Genomic DNA, 17071 nt, shown 5'->3' with positions numbered 1-17071 from the left:
TTTTTGTACTCAACTATACATCATATAATTGTACAAAATTCAGAAACTTTCAACGCTGTGCAGTACAAAACAATAAGTTCCAACCGACGTTCATAAGCGAGTTTTAACTCAAGAGATATTACACAATTTTTTTTGTAAGTATCGCTTTTTAATATTAGTTTTTAATCATAACAATATGTCATTTGATTGTACAAAATTCAGAATATGCAAACACTGTACAATATAAAACAAAAAGTTCTAATCAACGTTTGAATTCGGATAACTTATCCAAGGTCCTTTGTGAATATTCTTCTTTAACGGTAGTTTCTATTTACAACAATGCGTCGTTTCATTGTACATAATTCGAAATATATACAACAAAAAAGTTCTAAAGAGGTTATAAGCGAGTTCTATAAGCGAGTTTTATAAGCGAGTTCTACAAGAAAGTCTTATAAGTGAGTTTTATAATCGAGTTTGTAAGTTCTACAAGCGAGTTTTGAATTCAGAGATATTATCCGAGTTCTGTTGCAAATATTGTTCTTTAAGATGTTTCTATCCACAACAATACGTTGTTTAATTTTACAAAATTCAGAATATATAAACATTGTACAGTACAAAATAAAATGTCTAATTGACTTTTATAAGTGAGTTTGAATTCAGAAATATTTTTCAAGTTCTTTTTCAAGTAGTGTTCTTTAACTGTAGTTTTTAATCCGAACAATGCTTTATTTAGTTGTACATAATTCATAACACATAACTATAGTAGAGAAAAAACAAAACGTTCTAACCGAAGTTTATAAGCGAGCCTTAATTCACAAATATTATTCAAGTTCTTTTTAAATGTCGTTCTAACTGTAATTTCTATCCATAATAATGCGTCTTTCGGTTGTGCATAATCAGGACCATTATGCAGCAAAAACAAAGCGTTTTAATCGAGGTTTATAAGCGAGAATTCAGAGATATCTTACAAGTTCTTTTGCAAATATCCTTCTTTAAGGATAGTTTCTGTTTATACTAATGGGTTGTTTAATTGTACGTAATTCGGAATACATATATTTCTTGCTCAAAAACAAACAAAAATTTTTAATCGAGGTTTATAAGCGAGTTTGAATTCAAAGATATTAGCCAAATGCTTTTGTAAATATTATTCTTTAAGAGTTGTTTCTATCCACAACAATGTTCCATTTAATTGTACATAAGTTGCAATGTGTAAATCTTGTACAATACCAAACAAAAAGTTCCAACCGAAAAGCGAATTTAAGCTCAGTGATGTTATCTAATCGGGGTAAGGATGAGGCAAATGAAATACTTGCTGCAGGTGAATAATTAGAAGGGGCGCTAAATTAGTTATGAAGCGTTAGAGATTTCTCCTAAAAATCCATAACTGTCAACTGTCAACTTTGAAACTTTAGCAATATATTTTAATAAATGTTAAAAATAAGTTCTAAATAGTAATTTTATCAGCAGACGATTCTTTGATCTCAGTTAATCTTCTTTCATATCTCTCTTCTCGGTTTATGTTTGCACACAGAGTAGAGTCTGTATAATAAGGCACAAAATTACATAAAAAATAAACTAACTCATTTATTTTATTGTCTTAACGAATCAAATTTCCTTCATACATACTTTTATTGCATAGTTTCCATTAACTTTAAACAGTTCAAGCTGAGTTAAGAAAGAATTAAAGACATTAATTTATTTTCAAAAGTATTGAGATTTCATGGTACTATACATACTGTTCTCTAACTGCTATCTAAAATTAAAATCTATTGTTAGAACTAACGCACTGAGATTTAATTTATGCATGTTGTAATTACTTGCATAAAATAAACTTCCTCAGAAAGATGTCGACATGAATTATTCTCCTTAAGTTGAACTTCTTGGGTTTTAGTTTGCTTAACACTCTTTCCAAAGTCCACGAACTGAGTATGGGCGGTGACACAAATGCCTATAGTTTGTTGCAATAGAGCTTAATCTAGACTAGCAAAAGACTATGATCAGTCTTTTGCTTCGTTTTTTGAGTAAAACATCTAATAGAATGCGGGTGTTCGAGATTTGGCCTTGAAAGAGGACCAGAGAGTGTTTAATCATTTTTAGAACTATTTAGATTAAGAATTAAAAAAAAAAAAAAAAAAAAAAAAAAAGGCAAATATTTTGGAACAAAAATATCTGTCAATAACTTATTATTTGAAATGGAAATATCGTCTGCTACTTTTAAATTTACTGTTCTTTCAAAATCTTCTTCTTCTTTCAGAAAGAAGAAAGAACAGTAAAAAATTTACTGCTATTTCTTCCTTCTTTTTTGCTCTTACCGAAGAAAAATATTCCTATTCCAGTATTCAAAATCGTTGACAAATGTATGGAATTAAAATCTCTGTGTGCAAAATAAGCAACATGGGAAGCTGAAAATAAGAATGGCGGGAAAAAATGTCAAAATCAACTCACCGTACTATCGAAATGAAGTTTTACTAAATTTCCTATATTAGCATAAAAAATTCTGTTTCTTTATCGCAATGACTTTCAAAGAGTGAAAATTCATAGCGAGAAAGCAACAAGCCATGCTTCCAAAAGTACCGCTGCATTCCTTGAAAAAAAAATGAAAACTGATACAGGTATTAAATATATAGCTTGTATATCAATGTATTACTGCAAAGATTCCCTGATATTCTACCTATACATTATTGTGCCTTTGGTTTCTCGAAAAATGTTCTCTGCGCCATTGAACCGCTCTGGGAGGACTGATGATTTTACGAAAAGCCCTTCTCGAACATTTTTAATTTAATGGTTCTGAAATCGCTCTAAAATGGGCAAACATTATCTGAAATTTAGACTAGAACTGTAGAGTTCATTAGTTTTGGATCGGTTACAGGGAATGCTCGAACAAATGATTCTTATCCTTATTCTTTTTCAAGACTGTAAACATATAAGGTAAAACATGAATTCTCTATATTGAGGTGTTTTCTCACGTATAATGAATGGAAAAGTAAAAAAAAAAAAAAAAAATGTTTAGTTTCAAAGAGGGGAAAAAAAAAAAAAAGAATGTTCAGTGTTTTAATTTCTTTTTCACATTTGTGTGCGTGTGTGTGTGTGCGGTAAATTCAAGAAAATCTGTTCTGGCTAGTTCTAATATAATTGATATTGATATAAAACAGTATATTTTAGAAAGTTTCCGTTGGTACCAATGTAAACCCATATAAAAATATTATTAAGAAAAATTTGTTTCCTGCTTGAGAAATTTTAAGAAATACAATTTCGGACAGACTGAAACAGGTAAAAGCGATAAAAGTTGTTCATTTACGGATTAAAAAAACTGAAATTGAATTAGATTAGGAGTAATAAATGCGTTTATTCGTGCGATTTATAGTTAGTTGTAAATATGTATAATCTTCGCGAAGTTTATAACAATTTACTGGCCATATTTAAATCGAAGCTGACATAGTAAAGTTCTGCTCAAGCTCAAATAAGCTTTTTCTCCAACAAAAATTCATTTGACTGGTAAAAGATGTATGGATGTCAAAGTCTGATCACTTGATTAATCGATTATAGTAAATCAGGCAAAATTACTTGCTTTAAGAGGGGTGTTTTCATGGAGGGCATTCTATAAGAACTGTCTGATGCTCAAGTTAGAACTTGGGACCAACCCATTGCCTATACGCGACCGACTCCTTAACCAGGATAAGCTTGCATTCTTATACACTCGGCCGTTTATCAACGTTGCTGAACATATTGATGCTGAATATATTGATAGGAAGTAATTTCTCATCCGTGTTCAAGGTTTCTGCACTTAATAATAAAATTCGAATCAGCGATGCAAACACGTTAGGATAATTTTAGTTGAAAATTGTATTCCATTCAGGTTAAGTTCCGATCTGCGTACGATTATTCGTGTCAATTAAAATTTGTTGTAGATTTTAGGACGATACTAAATTGTGGGAGGAATATTTATAAAGTATTTCTTCCGCCTTCTCAGCATGTCTTCGTAGTAATGCCAACTGCCGCCCTGGAAGGATTTAGTTACATTGTCCAGACCATGCGCGCATCGATGAAACCAGCAGCAAGCTTTGACGCAAAATCACCGGTGACCAATTTTTTTGAAAAATTGGATGACCACTTCATGCTATATCCAGTCCATGAGTTCCAGAAAGTCACCCTAGCTACCAGCGCTTTGAGGGACCAAGCGCTTAATTGATTCAAATGTATCGGAAGAAACCTCTTGGGTCAAGTGGGAAGTCCCACTTACGAAAATTTAAAGATCGCCTTAGTAAAAGCCTTCCCTGTCGTAAGAAATCGTGCCAGATTGGAGGCGGAACTCTTCAGCACATACCAGCAACGAATCGAGAATCTCTCAAGCTTTATTTTAAGAAAAATACACGTCTTTAAACTTTTGTATGGAAGCCGGCCGTATCCTGAAATAATCCAAGTAATTTTGCCTAGGTTACTTCCCCAAGTACAAGACTTTATTGAATTAAGGAATCCAGCGACATTGGAAAAGTTATTTGAGCTCGCAATCCAATTTGAAAGTAGAAGAACGGCGGACATTGAAAGAAGACGCCAGCACGAGCAACGAAGCCAATTTGGTGCGCCAAGACCGCAGCAAAGGCAAGAGCACGGCTACGGAAGCAAGTCGACTCAGTGGTCGAAGAAACCCGAGTATCCAAAAACAACCGGCGAACGGCGACAGTTCAATAATAAGCCAGAAAAAAGTTTGAAGGAGAGCGGAAAAAGAAGGAAGGCCCGGAAATGAAGAAAGAAGTTTTAAACTAAAACGGATTTCTGCTGACGGGAGGGTGTGGAAATCCGAAGGCCAAGAAAATCCCTCTTCCTTCAAGCTCAATACAGTGATTGTGAAAAACTTGATTCTTCCAAAGATTGAAGTTTTGGTGAACAATATTCCAGCCACCGCACTCCTGGATACAGGCGCGCAGTATTCCTGTGTGGCAGAAGATTTTTTTAGGAAATACTTCCGTAAATATAGAATATATAATTCGGATAATACCACAGTATTAACTGCCCAGGGGAAACGATGCAAATGCATAGGTAAAATACCACTCTATATCCGTATTAAGGACAAGCAGGTAAAAATTATGTTTTTTATCGTAAAAAATCTGCAAGCGCATATAATTTTAAGGATAGATTTTCTTTCAGAGGCCGAAGCAACGCTTGATTTTAACTAGGCGTCCGTTAAGCTGACCATGAAACCAATGCTCAAAGAAAAAATAGAACCACCCACATTAAATCTACACCACCTGCCTACGGGAGAGCAAGAAAAAATTCGCCAAGTCGTAAGTGAATTTTCTTCTTTATTTAGTAATATTCCCGGATTTACTCAAGTCACGAACCATGAAATCGATACAGGAGATTCACTGCCAGTTCGCCACAAGCCGTCTCGTTATGATAAGACTAAAGAAAAAATTATAGAGTGGCACATTCGAGATATTTTAAGTAAAAAGATCATAACGCCCATCTCAAGTAATTATGCCATCCCGGTTGTGTTATGTAAGAAAAATAATGATTATTCAGTTACATATCCAAAACGGTGGCGTTTCGCAATTGACTATCATAAATTAAACACCATTACTAAATACCCGGTATATCCGTTACCTATTATTGAAGAAATTTTAAGGAACATAACTTCTACGAAATACTTGACTATGTTAGATTTAACGACGGGTTATTTTCAAATAAAAACCAGAAGATGTGCCTAAGACTGCTTTTATAACCAAGTCTAGCACTTTGCATTCTTGCGTATGCCGTTTGGCCTTTCAGGGGCACCGGCAACATTTCAGCGATGTATGGACTTTGTGTTAAGACCTGTTCTAGGAAAGAACACATTTATATATTTAGACGATATCATTATTACTAGTGATAATTTGGATCAACATATAAAAGATTTGAGAGAGGTGTTTTCATTATTAAATGAGGCCGGTTTAAAAGTTAACGTTGAAAAGTGTAAATTTGCAGCCATTGAATTAAAATACTTGGGATATAAAATATCTCAGAAAGGAATCGAGACGGAAAAATCAAAAATAATCGCCATTAAAAAGTATCCGCCGCCAAATACGGCGAAGAAGCTATCTTCTTTTCTAGGACTTTGTTCATATTATAGGTACTTTATAAAAGACTTTGCAACTATTGCTGAACCACTGTTAAAATTAAAAAGGAAAAAGGCAAGATTCTCATGGACGGCCGAAGCTAATAGTGCGTTTGAAAAATTAAAACAAGCGTTAACGCAAGCACCAGTTTTGAAATTTCCTGAGAACGACGAGAATTTAGAAATTTCAGCGGATGCTTCGGATTATGCGGTAGGAGCAGTACTTTCCCAAAATCAGCAGCCTGTGGTATTTTTTAGTAGTACTTTAAATGAAACTCAAAGAAATTATTCCGCGACTGAGAGAGAGGCACTTGCAGTTCTGTTAGCAGTGCAGAAGTTCCGAGTCTATTTTGGAAGTGCGCCAGTAACAGTGTATTCTGATCATGCGGCGGTAACTAGATTATACTCAGGGAAAAACTTATCCCCAAGTTTAATAAGATGGGCACTCAAGTTACAGGAGTACAATTTGGTAATCAAACACATCCCCGGAAAGGAAAATATCGTAGCAGATGCCCTATCCAGAGTAAAAATAGATGAAGAAGGTAATACTGTAAAGGTGGCAATGCTCACAGCATATACGATACATTCCTGAGAAACTGTAATAACCGAACTGGGTAAGGATCCGAAATTTAAAAATATATATGATTATTTAAAAGATCCTGAAAATTTTAGCCACCAAGATATTGTGGCGATAAGAAATAGGGCGACCCGTTACGAACTAATAGATGGTCTATTATTTTATACAAAAACTACGAATTCCAACAACGAATTTCGACCTGTTATCCCAGCTAGTCTTAGATTAAATATACTGCAGGAATTGCATGATTCGCATTTGGCATCTCATGGTGGTATTCGAAAAACCATCCAACGCGTACGCGAAGCAGTTTATTATTTTCCTGAACTGCAAAAGTTAACAAGGGCGTATGTCCAGTCCTGCCCAACATGTCAAGCAGTTAATTATGTTAATTTCCGCTCGGACGGATTTCTAAATAACATTAGATCAGAGTTTCCAAATGAAATAATTGGCATTGATTTATTGGGCCCTTTCCCGAAAAGTCAGTTAAATAAAAGTCGGTATCTTCTTGTTATGGTTGACCATTTTAGTAAGTGGACCGAAATTGTACCCTTAAAACGAGCCTCTGCGAAATTAGTTACTGATTCTATTTTAAATAAACATATTTTAAAATACGGGGCGCCCCTAAAAATTATATCGGATAATGGTCCCCAGTTCGTAATATATTTGAAGACATGTTCCAAAAACTGGGCATACATCATTTAAAAACGGTCCCGTATCCGCCGCAATAAAATATAGCGGAACGGGTCAATAGAAATATAGTGAAAATTATTCGTAGTTATGTTAAAAATTTTCATAAAAGCTGGGATGTGAATGAATTAGCTTTCCCCTTAGTACCGCAAAACATGACACGACGGGCAAAACTCCTACTGAGTTATTTTTAGGCAGAAAGATTATAACGCCGTTAGATAGATTATTTTATGTTCAACAATGAGCCCCTGAATTTCAAATGGGCGATATAGAAAAATTTATTAAAGAAGCAAAGAAGAACACTGAAGTAGCACAAAGAAAACAGGAGTTGTATTATGACATGAAACGACGGGGAGTAACTTATAAGGTAGGGGATGAAATGTTAAAATATAAGCATTCACTTTCTTCAGCAACCGAAGATAAAATTGCAAAGTTCTATCTATGATTTGAAGGACCCTATGAAACAAAGAATGTAACTCAGGCTGTAGTGGTGTTAAAAGCCAAGAATGGTGAAACCTGCACGGCAAGTATTGACCAAATCAAACCATTCCATAATCGTAATAAAATGCAAATATTTAAAGATCTTTTGCAGGATCCGGCACGGCAGGCACAATGTCCAGAGCTGGCGCAACGACAACCACAAGGCCCAGCCATGAGTAGAGATGTCTACACGAGAAGAAAGTTCCCCCGTTGGGAAACTGAAGGTAACAAGAAAAAGAAGCCGTTCCACCGACCAGAAAAAAGAGGGCACGACCACCCCCAATATGAAGAAGGAAAACGTTCTGGTATTGCAAAGAGAGCCAGAAGAAATGGCCGCAACCATAACACTGCTCCAAAACGAAAGATGACACATCGGATAGGATTCTACGCAGCAAATGTCGACGAATCGAACCAGGAAAACCAGCTGCAGATGCAAGGAAGCAACAAACGTTTGAACAGCCAGCAACTAGATCCAGGCAACAACGGGAGAGAGTTGTCCGATTCCTCCAAGGACAGCTGCCATCAAGCGTCCGGGAATACAATCAGATGTTAAGAAGGTCTTCAAGGGTCATCAAACAGGTAAAAAAAGAAAGCTCACTGAGGAAGGAACTGAAGGGCGAACCCGCACACGACGAAGGATAAACCAGACAGTAGTCTTTGCCACTTTCCAGGACTGGGCGGCTAAACGGATGTCTGAATATAACAAAGATAAGTAAAACTTTGATACTTTGAAACTTTAAGTTAATTTTTCCTTTATATTGCAAGTTGCAGAATTTGAGAAGTTTTACCTCATGTGAGGCCTACCTTTATCGTCAAAAAGGCGAAAAATGAGTTTTACCTATTTTGTTATTATGTTTTTCAATTACTCGCGAGTAAAACTAAAATTATTGTATAATAGGAATGTGTAAATACTTGAATATTGTAAAAGCATTGGTAATCTTTGAGAAAGGTACCTTAAGAAAATTGTAAAATTATTGTATAAAATTTTATTTAAAAGATTCTGTCAAGAAAAGAAATTTTAGTGAAGGACTTTTGAAATGTAGTATTTCAATGTATAAAAATTAGCACTTGCTTGGAAAAAAATAGAAGTTAACAAACATTGTACTACTAATGTATGTTCTGAAATGCGTAAAATTAATGGCATGTTAATATGTTCTTATGTACAATGTGAACTGTTATCTTAAATGTTAAGAAGTACTGTGATATGTTAGAAATGAAAATGTTGTAGTAATTCCAAAATTTTAACTTCTTGGTATGACTGAAAAAAGAGCTAAGTATTGTGAATATGTGCTAAAGGTTGAATGAACGTAGTTAGGCTCTCAGACGCTACACTTCAGAGTTAGCCACTTCTTGAGAATAGTACCTCAGGGTTCAGAGATGAATATAAGGTGTATTCTGAGGTCTTGATATGTTGAATTTTAACAAGTTAGTGTTTGATTGCGGGTGGTAGTGTTGAACACTTGTACATAGACACGCACGTGTTTGGTGTTTCTCTTTACAACACATGTCAGAGAGCACGGGGAGATAACTAAATAATGACATGAATGAAATAAGAATAGTTTTAAAAGAAAAATATACGTGTTCATGTTACTTGCCATTTGATTGTTTAACATTTCATTAAACTAGTTTTCCTTCCAGATCTCCTGAAGGAATCAGATTCAACTAAGAAAAACTCCTGCTTGTAGACGCAGTACAGATGAAAAGTAATTATCAATGGATTTGATCATGTAAAAATAACTTTTTAATTTCTAGATTAGATAGTTTTTAGTGAGGAATGTTTGTAAAAGATTGGCATCGCGTTAGATTTAGAACCTAGAGCTAAAAGTTTTCAACAAGGTCGTTTAGACCTCAGTTTCAATCTAATTAACTCTGGCGGGAAGAATGTAAGGATACTAAGCTTTACTAACATTTATTTCATTTTAAAACTGTACTATCACTTCTTATTTTCCACTACCGGCCAGAATTAAATGCTTTAACTTGTTTATGCAAATTGTCTTGCTAATGCCCAAGTATTTAAGTTGTGGCTTTTTGCCAAGAGGGAGAGAGAAGGAGATTTAGGAAGCAAGCCGCTTGCCACTGCAGTTCTAGGAGTTTTCACTCAGTTGCTGGTTGCCTTTAAGGCCAGCGATTTAGCCCTCTTGATATTTGAAAACGTCCTGTAGTTTCAGCAGCTCGGCGTACTACATACGTACCCTTTTAAATAAAGGCCAGTCTTAGTGCTAAGCATTTGTATACTAATTCAAAGTTAGCTTGCAGTTAGAGTTTCAGTTAGTAGTTTTATATTCTTACGTTCAAACCACAAGTGGTTGGTCTCTGTATTCCGAAGTTCGGGAGTACCTGTGAAGTATTGAAAATAAAGGGTTTCGTATACCCTTCCTGCTTGTGTTGTCTACTCCACACATTGTTGAACATAGCTTGAGTAAGCTCCCTGTTCTTATTCAGGACACATCATGTTTCGAAAGCAAATCAAGAGAAACACAAGTCCTGACAATAAGACCATTAGTATTATTTTTATATAAATTTATAAATTCATGCATTTGTTTATGGATTTAGTATTTGATTTATTGTATGTTATTTATTGAAATTATTGTTTCGGTGTTGTGCTGATTTTCCGTAGTTATAAATATGGTTTCCTGTCCAGGGATTGTACAGACCGGGATGCATAGGCCTAGAGAAGTGGGAAATGTTAAGAATTTCGTACACTGTGTGAAAAGTCTGAAGAGACGAAGGTTTGTTGGAAAAATAAGATTACAGGGGCAAGTCCCCCTTTTTGTTTACTAATTTTATCATCCGAATATCCAGAGGGGAAAGTTATGCGAGTCACTTAATTTGTGTAAGAAGCGGTTATGTAGCATAAGGAATTAAAAGTAGCCAAGGATAAGCTGCAGATAATTGTGACAATTAAGATTCAATAACACGCTGAACAAGCATTAATTTAGAAGTCAAAACACAAAAACCACCGTTATATTTTCAAATTTTTACAGGACTAGTTTCGAGAGTTTTACGGAACCATAATCCTCAACTGCAAAAGCGCAAATGAACGAGATAAGATATAGTGATTAGATAAGATAAGAAAACTGGTCAGGAGTTAAGCTACTTGCCACACCTGTTGATGAAACGAGGACTGAAACATAATTTCCTTAAAGGCTGAAGGCAAAGATGAATCGGAATTAGGGTCGTTAACTAGAACAGAAAGATTTTTTGAATGTGAAATGCCACTAGAAAATCCAATTCACCAATGGAAGATGTTTTTTGAATAATTTTGGCTGCAGAAAAATTGAAAGTGTGACTTACGGACCAGCAATCCTGGGCAACAGAAGACTTCTGTTTTTCCTCTTTTCTAACATATGCCTCATGTTCCTTAACGCGAAATTTTAAGGCTCTCTTAGTCTGACCAAAGCAAATTAAGCCACACTGACAAGGAATCCTGTAAATCAAGGATGTCAAACTCGCGGCCCGCTGGCCGCATGCGGCCCACAACAAATATTTTTGCGGCCCGGCCAATATATCGGCAAATAATAATGTATAATAATAAAATAACATATCGACGAAGAAAAAAATGAAATGTTTACTGCTAAGTAATTAACGATAATTTATTCAGTGTTGTTAGATTACTCACAGCGAGCTGACATACACACTACTTAAATTACAAATGCGTGTGAGTAGCTTGCGTTCAGCTACCTTCGGCTTTTGGGGGACACGTGCACTCAGAACTTGTACGCATCCCCCGATAGCCGAATGTGGCCGAACTCATGGTCTCTGTTTTCCAATCATAGTTTTGTACGATATATTGGTGCATGCATGTGCATGCACTTTGCTTTATTATTAATTATTACTTCAATAATTATACCGAATATTTACTATAAGCAGTGAATTGACGCTGATTTAAACCTTGAGATCTTATAAAATTTATAACTATTTTATATATGACAAAACATTCTCCATATTTATTACTTTCGTGCATAGAACTTCTTGATGTATAATACAATGCATATGATGAATGTTTGAACCGTGAATTTCACTAAGTTTTTTTCTTAGTAATGCTACGAAGCCCTTGTTTTTCCCGGTCACTGACGGAGCGCCATCTGTAGCTACAGAATTTAATTTTGCCAAAGGTAGATTGTATTTCTGCAGAAGTCGAAAAACAGAAGTAAATATATCTTCTCCTGTGGTAGTACCAGGCATCGGTATTAGTTCCAGTAATTCCTCAAAAATGTTAAAATTCTTGTCACAAGAACAAAGAAACACTGCTAATTGAGCTTTGCCACTAATGCCCGCGCTCTCGTCACAGGCAATGGAGAAAGTTTCGAAACTAGATGATTTTGCTTTGATCTGATCACTTAAATTCGCGGCTAAATCAGTAACTCTTTCCGCAACTGTATTTCGAGACAATGAAATTGATTGAAAAGCCTTCACATTTCCAGGACAAACAATTTCTCCAGCTTTCATTAGGAATTCCTTAATGAAATAAATCACCGTCAGTAAAAGGCTTCGAATGTTTAGCTATCAACTCGGACAAGACGTAGCTTGCCTGTACCGCCGCGTCACTTTCTTGCAATACTTTAAACATGGACTGTTGCTTTTTCACTCCTAACTTGAGCTCTTTTAACTTTTCTTCTCTCATTAATCCTTCGTAATTGTTATATTTCGATTTGTGTTGTTCGTAATGACGTTTAATATTATATAACTTTGGTACATTAATAGTATTATTACATATCAAGCAGATTATTTTATCTTTTATTTCACAGCAAAAATATTCTAATTCCCATTTTACTTGGAATATTCTATGTTCGTCAGCGATTTTTCGTTTAATTTTACTACCACTTGGTTTTGATTAGACATACTGAATACAAAGGGCTGGAATAAACACGGTTAACGTTAAAAAGTTAAAAAAAATTTATTCTTTCCACAAGAGATAAATCAAAATGCTGAAATATTTCTTCAAAAATATTCTAACAATATCACAAAATGTCAAACGTTTAGCAAAAATCAATTCAAAACAGAGAAACTAATTCTATCTCACAGCGAAATCGCTACAAATCAATCACAGCATTAAGTAAACAAACAGTTCGCTAGAACTACAGCTACTACTGAGATGAGTTGTTTGTTCTCGGCTTTTATAAGCTTTATAATTAATTTCTCGAATATACTGGAAACATCTATAAATATATGGATTTTTGTGGATGGCAACAGCAATTACGAGATATTTATTTATTAGGTATTAAATGCACGCGTTGTTCTATTTTTAACCTTCCAACGCAGCTGTCTTTTCAAAAATCGTCTGCGTTGCTAAGGCAACATGAAGCAAATCTAATTACAATTCTAAATAAAAAAACTAAATAAATAAATAACTATGAAATCCGTAACAATATGAATTAAGACTCCAAGATTCTCAAACAATTCTGGGATTTGAAAGAAAAAATATGTCAGTTTTTAAAAACGAAAAATAAAGACGTAAGTTTGTTTTACGATCCAATATGGATACAAGATTTATCTTTCTTGGTTGATATAACCAAACACTTAACCAATTTAAATTTATCGTTACAAGGAAAAGATCATATCATTACGAACATGTTTGACATAATTAAAGCATTCAAATGTCAACTAGTTCTTTGGGAAAAACAACTTAAAAATGAAGATTTGACGCACTTCCCGACGTGCAGAATGAACAAATCAAGTTTAGATGATACTTGTTCGTATCAAAAATACGCAGAAAAAATTGCAAATTTAACAACTGAATTTGAAACGAGGTTTAATGATTTTAGTTCCCTCGAAGACAAATCTTTTTTGTTTTCTTCGATTTTCTCAATAAGTATTGACTCAGTACCCAGCCATATGCAAATGGAGGTGATCGAGATTCAATGCAACTCAAATTTGAAAGCAAAATTCATTGAAGTGGGCGTGCCTGAATTTTACAAATATTTACCAGCCAGGTTTGAAAATACTCGAAAATTCGCATATGAAATTATTTCCATGTTTGGTAGCACTTATCGGTGTGAGCAGTTATTTTCAGTCATGAAAGGTAATAAGTCTCCTATTAGAAACCGTATTAATGATGCTCACCTTGGGTCAGCGTTGAAAGTTATCACTGCAAACAAAATTTCTCCCGAAATAGGAAAGATAATAGCAGAGAAGAGATGTGAAGTATCAGGACGTAAACATTAAATTTTTCTTGTTCTTTTCTATATAAATATATATATATATATGTTTATTATTGTATTATTCGAAATAAATCTACGTTTCTATGAATATTGATTTTTTTTGCGGCCCGCCTAAAGTTAAACCTTGTTTGTTTGGCCCAAGTGTACCTATGAGTTTGACATCCCTGCTGTAAATACTGCAGGAATTCATATCCGGAATGGGGTTCTTGAGTATGGAACTCGGAATTTTATTGGTGGAAGAATAAACGACCCGAAAGTTAAATTTCTGTAAAATACGTGCAACTGGTATAGCTAATTGATGGTAAGAAGGGAATGACAACAGAATTCTTATAATCTCCTAAACAAGAGTGTGCCTTCTTGGTGTGTTGAGATGAGAATTTTTTAACTGCTTGATTAATAATGTTGAGTTAAAAGCCCCTGCCAACAGCTATTGCTTTTAAATAATTTCGTTCTTCCTCAAGAGCCAGTTTGGAGGAGTAAACTTGAAGTGCACGGAAAACATAGGAATAAAATGAAGCTAACTTCTGTTTAGTCGAATGGCATGATTTAAAGTGTGGTGGAAGGCAAACCGATGAAGGTTTACTGTAAACATAGTAGTGATGTTGGATGCGCTTCGTATGACTAGAATGTCGAGGAATGGAAGAGAATTGGATGTCTGTGGTTCAAACGTGAACTGTATAGCAGGATTAATGGAAATCATTGTTGAAAGAACTTTATTTAAGTTATCTTTATTACTTTCATACTGGGTAAAAGTATCGTCTACGTAGCGGAACCATAAGGGGAAGTTTAAAGTTTCAAATAATTTTGATTCATAATAATGCATGTAATAGATATCAGCCAGGATGGGACTGAGGGAGCTTCCCATGGCTAGTCCCCCAGTTTGCTTATAATATTTATTTTGGAAAATAAAATGCATTTGTTTCAAACAGAGTTGAGTGAGGGAAACTAGCTCATCAATTTTGATGCAAGAGAAATGAAATTCGCGAAGTCTGATTTCTAGACATCTTAATGCACCCTCCACTGAAACATTGGTGAATAATGATTTTACATCAAAAGAAACTATGAGTAAATTTCTGGGAGAAATGCTTTTAACTTTTTTACAAACTCTATTGAATTTTTTATGGTGTAAATGTTATTATCTAATAGAGTTGAAAATCTAAAAACTAAATATTTAGCTAACGGATACGAGGCGGTGCCTAAATTTGATACAATAGGGCGGAAAGGAATACTACTTTTATGAATTTTGGGAAGAGCATGTAATCTGGCACAATTCGCAACAGATGGGATAAGCGACTGTTTTAAGTTGGTCGAAAGGATTTGTGAAGATTTGATCGCAGTTTTTATTTTTGACACGTCGAAGATGTAGGATCTTTAGAGATCGGATGATATGGTCCTTCGTTTAAGAGTTTAGTGACACCATCGATGTAAGTGTTCTTGTCCATGACGAATATCTGGCCACCTTTGTTGGCCTTAGAAATGATAATATCCGGGTTAGAATGAATTTCACGTATAGTAGCTCTTTCTATGGCGTTTAAATTTGGTTTCAAAGGCTTATTGCTGAATTTCACATTATGAGCGATAAGGCACCTAATCATTTCTTTCTGTGTATCTGAAACTTTACCGAACTTGAAAGCTTTTTCGATGGGAGCCAAAATCTTTGAAATCGAGGGTTTTGAGGTTTGTGAGAAGCTAAAATTATATTAACTTCTCACAAACCTCAAAACCCTCGATGAAACCCAGTGTGAAAACACCTGCCATGTCTGGGTAGCTCGATGAACAATCTGTAAAAGATACGTTTCAAATAATAAATGCAAGAGAAAATAAAATGGATGAAGTGCTGTTAGAAAATGCAGATATAATCTGAATAAATGTAAAAGTAATCAAGGGAATTTATTTTACCACTAAACTAGTCCTCAGAGGAGAAAAAATACGCAAATACAAACTGACACATTGAATAAGCATAAAAATAATCAAGGGAATACAATTTACCAATAAGCTAAAAGGAAAAGCTACGTACACAGGGAAAAAGCTATGTACTACAGACAGAGGGGAAAATGATGCAAAATTTTTTAAATTTTCGGAACGTAGCGCTGGAAAGCCAAAAGAGGGGGAGGGGGAGGAAATACGGTATTTCACTTCTTTTGGTGGATATAGCAGTGTTAATCACCTTCTTTTTTGGTAATTCATCATTCAATTTTTAGATGTTTTTGTGAGATAATTCACTTTTCTCATTGCATCGGATATAGCGAATCACCGATTATAGCGAACCAAACTTCAAAAAACAAACCCGTTATTATTATTTTTGAAGTCAATAACGCTCTTAATAAAATTTTTACCTTAGATTCTTTCAAGTTCAAACGTTAAGTGAGGCTAAAATCAATAGCAATAAAAATATCTTTTTTCCCTTTTTTTAGACTACGAAATGATAGTGTTACACGATATAAACCTTTCCTCAAGTGCTGTCTTATTTCTTATTTAATTACACTGTTCCCGATTTAATTAATTTTTTCCCTCCTCCGTCGCACGTGCAAGAAGGCTATTAAGCGATTCTTCTTTGGCAACAGTTAAAAGCGGTTTCTCTTTCTTCTCTGATTAGGAACTTCTTTAACTTTTTATCCCGTCTTTTTCTTTTTTTAATTGCTCAACATGGTTCTAGTCTTTTAAAACTGGATGTAAAAGCTCTTTTGTGGCATTACGATTCTAAACGGTTACAGATAATTACCTCAAAATATCTCTTCGTCTGTATGGTTTCACAATTGCTTCTGTTTTTGCAAAAGGTATGGATTTGTAAATCATGTTCACTAAAGAACAAATGCATTTCCCTGTGTTTGCTGTCTTGATGTAAGTGGTTCGCACGTCTATCTAGCAAATTAGATGGAATCCTGGCAAGCGAACATTCGATCTGGAATGCCTAGAATTCTCTACAGTGGTCAACGAACAGAAATTTTGTAGAAAATATTTCCTAATTACCTAAGTTGGTTCAGATGGGTCTTACGCCTTTCCACAATCACCTTTAAGTGGAGTCGGAATACTAGGAATTACCACATCCCTCTGCGTTCTGTCGTGGTGTATGTAATTAACATATCCAATTATTAT

The 17071-nt window shown here is 34.8% G+C and overlaps 1 protein-coding gene across 5 annotated transcripts in view; it reads left to right on the top strand.

Moving 5' to 3' along the window:
• LOC118196550 (neuropeptide CCHamide-1 receptor-like) overlaps window positions 1–17071 on the top strand; it is a 347332-nt gene that overhangs the window by 561 nt on the left and 329700 nt on the right. The window contains exon 2 of one of the 5 annotated variants that reach the window (XM_085820072.1): window positions 9453–9517. The exons of 2 other annotated variants lie outside the window; for them this stretch is intronic. The gene's annotated coding sequence lies outside the window, so the exon portion shown is untranslated. Of the gene's footprint in view, window positions 1–5124; window positions 5262–9452; window positions 9542–17071 lie in introns of all 5 variants that reach the window. 2 more of the 5 variants (XM_085820070.1, XM_085820077.1) reach the window with 2 other exon arrangements.

Source organism: Stegodyphus dumicola, chromosome 1 (genome assembly GCF_044657685.1).
Source record: "Stegodyphus dumicola isolate Sdum_Otavi_A_Nest chromosome 1, ASM4465768v1".
NCBI lineage: Eukaryota > Metazoa > Arthropoda > Arachnida > Araneae > Eresidae > Stegodyphus > Stegodyphus dumicola.
The sequence above is the reverse complement of the archived record's forward strand: the minus strand, read 5'-3'. Positions and strand labels throughout refer to the sequence as shown.